This window comes from Alexandromys fortis, unplaced genomic scaffold (assembly GCF_014885135.2).
Source record: "Alexandromys fortis isolate MF-2015 unplaced genomic scaffold, M_Fortis_MF-2015_v1.1 scaffold_353, whole genome shotgun sequence".
Lineage (NCBI taxonomy): Eukaryota > Metazoa > Chordata > Mammalia > Rodentia > Cricetidae > Alexandromys > Alexandromys fortis.
Window position 1 is genome coordinate 90,205 of NW_026068254.1, and position 3,788 is coordinate 93,992.

A 3,788-nucleotide genomic window follows, 5' to 3' on the forward strand; every position below is an offset into this window, starting at 1 on the left:
ATCAAAAACCCATTGCCATTGTTCTTGAGTTCTCAGTATTCCTCATTGTCCAGTTTTATCCCAGGCTTTTTCAGACCAAGGCTAGATGGCCTTGGTAAGTTCCCGATAGAACATCCCCATTGTCTCAGTGTGTGGGTACACCCCTTGCAGTCTTGAGTTCCTTGCTCGTGCTCTCTCTCCTTCTGCTCCTGATTTGGACCTTATGATTTCTGTCCGGTGCTCCAATGTGGGTCTCTGTCTCTGTCTCCTTTCATCGCCTGATGAAGGTTAATATTCAGGAGGATGCCTATATGTTTTTCTTTGGGTTAATTTTCATATGTAGATCACCAATCATACAGTAACTATGGGTGTGATATATAGCTGTATTTTCCATTATATACAGGTCATTTTTTTATCAGATGCAATTCCTGCCACCTCATTTATTCAGAACCACAATGACTATTCAAAATCCCTAATGTGTTGTTGGAAATTGGGAACACTTTGAGCTTTACGTTACCAAAATATTTTATTCTTTGGGTGTGTGTGATTTTGAGTGTGATTGTGTGTGTGTGTGTGTGCTTGTATGTGTGTGTACATGTGCACTTCTTTACAGTCCTCATAAAGTATGGACAGAGGACAACTTTGGTTGTAGGTACTCAGATCCTTTTATCTGTGCTATATTTAGGATTAGATATCTCATTGGCCTTAAATCATCATGTTGAGAAACTGTTTGGCTTACAAGTCTCCAGAGATAGAGATAGTTCCATTCCTAGATCATATTTTGTAGAGGGCTGGTTTTAAACTGCATAGAAACTCTGTGCAAGGGAGACTTGAGGTAGCATTCTTGCTGATCGGCTTGGCAAACCAGGTTGGGAAGAGGCAAACTTCTCCCATCAGTAGAGTGCTTGCCAGTGTCAGTCCTTGAGAAGACAGATGTGCACTGTAGTTCAAAGGCTCTGATTGGGTTGTGATTTGTCTTCTGATGAGGTGCTTTTACATATTATATTACAACAAGAGTTATTCCCATAACAGCGAGCTTTTTGTTTAATGCTAGGGAACAAAGCTCTCAAAATTAGTCGCAACCAAGTGACTAGTCTATGAAACTATTCATGTATTATGGGAACCTAGTTTGAATCGTGATTTGAGTATTATAAAAGGAAGACTGGCTTTGCAATAAAGTATGCAGCTGTATCTCCTACTCTGCATCCCCTGTGTCCTGATTTCTGTGGCACTACTCAGGGTCATCCATAACCGAGGAGGTTGGGGAAGGATTCCCAACAATATTTCTTGGGATTTTCTCAATATGTCCTTCTATATGGCTTTTTACTTAGGTTCAGGAAAACAGAATATTGTTTCTCATGACCAGAAAAAAATTCTATTATTGATTGAGCCATCTCCATAGCTCTTAAAAATTCTAATCTTGTTAACAAAAATACTACAAATAATGGCATGGGATTTCTAAAACGTTTAAGACAAATGCATAGTTCCTTGACAAACCCATGGCATTTCATGTTTCTGAGATATGATTCCGACAGTCAAATCCCTTTCTAGAATGTCACATATAACTAGGCCCATACCTTCTCACTTTTAGGAAATGTTTTCAACCACTACCGTAGCCAATGACTAACCATGATTATATAATAGAATTAAATAATTGGCTATCAACTGAAAATTTAAATCAAATTACATTTATGTTCTATCTTCTCATATGATCCTATGCTTCTTTCTTAGAGTGGTCAACACTGAATATTTTCTCTGCTTCATGTTGATATTAATTAGATTCCAACATCTGTTTTAACCTAAACTACTAGGGGGTTGGTTTTTTTTCTTTTGTTTGTTTTGGGTTTTATTTTTTCTTTCTTCTTTTTCTTCTCTTCTTTTGTTTTCAAGACAGGATTTCTCTTACTAGCTTTGAAATCTGTCAGAACTTGGTCTGTAGAAATGATGGCCTCAAACACAGAGAGATCCATCCACATGTCTCTGCCTCCACAGTGCTGGGACTAAAGGTGTGTACCACCACTGTACAACCTGGACTACTCTAATTAGAAGTAAGTGCTTGAACATTTCTCCTGTTGCCATTTCTTACTGGATAAGTAGCTTTTGATTTTCAGATATTATAGGATTATTTCTAAAACATTCAAAATCCTTATTATATCTATTCTTAAGTATATTGCTCAATTTTTTATTTAAAATTTGGTTACAAAATGTCATCACATTTCCAGCCAGCTGTCTTTGCTTATTGTCTTTTACCCTGTGTCTATTTTGTCCAATCTGAAAATAGGCAGTTCATCTAAGACAGAAGTTTATTCATTTAGACAGCTGGTCTAGACAGACAGTCTGAAAGTGTGAGCCAATTTCCATGTTGTCCAAAGGCCAGGGAGTTGGAACTTACCTCTAGTTCCTTCAAGGTTATTGTGGGCTTTTTGTTTGTTTGTTTGTTTGTTTTGGTTTTTGGTTTTTAAAGATAAGGTTTCTCTGTTTGGAGAGCTCTAGCTGTCCTAGAATTTGCTGGCCTCCAACAAGGCTGGCCTTGAAATCACAGAGATCCACCTGCCCCTGCCTCACAAGTGCTGGGGTTATTGTGTTTCTACTTCAAACAAAGTTCCCACCTAGATTTAGGTCAGAGAGTTTTGCTCTTCCAAGGGTATTGTCAACAGGTGTGGCTAATAGCTGACCTTGTACTCCAGGAATAGAGAAATAGATATGTTCTTACTTCACACAAAAGTCTAAGGATCCAGCTAAGGTTCCATCCACTTCCTTTAAAAAGGTAACTTTGGATTCCACCCAGGGAGTAGTTTGCCTACAGAATGTTTTGATCTAGGGTATAACTATGACTTGTTGTGTTCTAGCAACAGAATGTTTAGCCCACAACCTTCAAGTGGTATGTTCATCTTCTTGTACATGTACTTGATAATGTGGTCTTTTGTCTTGCTCTTACCTTTTGTGGTCAGGGGTAATTTAAGCAATTGGAAATTAAATGGGGGTGAATTTCAATACTCACCAGAATCCTCTCCCAACACTATCCAGTATGTTCCTCCATTTTATTATTTTCTTTCACATCTTTATATTCTTTACTAATATTTTCTAAATCCCTATGTCTTAACCTTGGCGCTAAGAATTTTTGTCATGGTTGGTTTCTGACACTGGTCTTTTCACTTCAGACTTTTATTGCTCATTTTCATACAAAATTAGTTTCAGTTTTTGTTTTGTTGAGGTAAATTATGGTGTAGGGTCATGGAAGTTCAAAACTAAGCACCCTCTTATGTGCAAATCACTGTCCCCTCTACTATGCATTTAATTATCTGTTATTTTTCTTTTCCTGAAATTTCAGGAAGGTTTTCTCAGTTGAGGTTTTACAAGAAAAGTAGTCTTGGAAGGGAATATATTATGATTTGGCAATTTTTCTAGGATAAATGGAAATCTGATAAGCTCATGTCATTTACCTTGATTGGATGTTGGATATATGGTATCATTATTTGGTCCTGGAAGTTCCCTCAATTTATTACCATAACTATCTCTGATTCTGCAAATCCTGTATAGTCAGAATACCAGGATATGAGTCATCCAAATGCTTACATATAGTTAACTTTGATGTAAGATAGTAGCAGAAGAAGGAGGACAATATTCACCAGTGATTGGGTGTCAAAGTGACATCCAAGGAAGAGTCATTTTGCCCTATGCTAATTCCACTACATAACACAGTTGCCAGCATTTCCCTGACTTTCTTCATTGTCAGCAAAGTGTGAAAGAGATTAATGTATCACAAGAAAAATATCACCTATGACCAGAGGTGATGGAACACCTAAGAG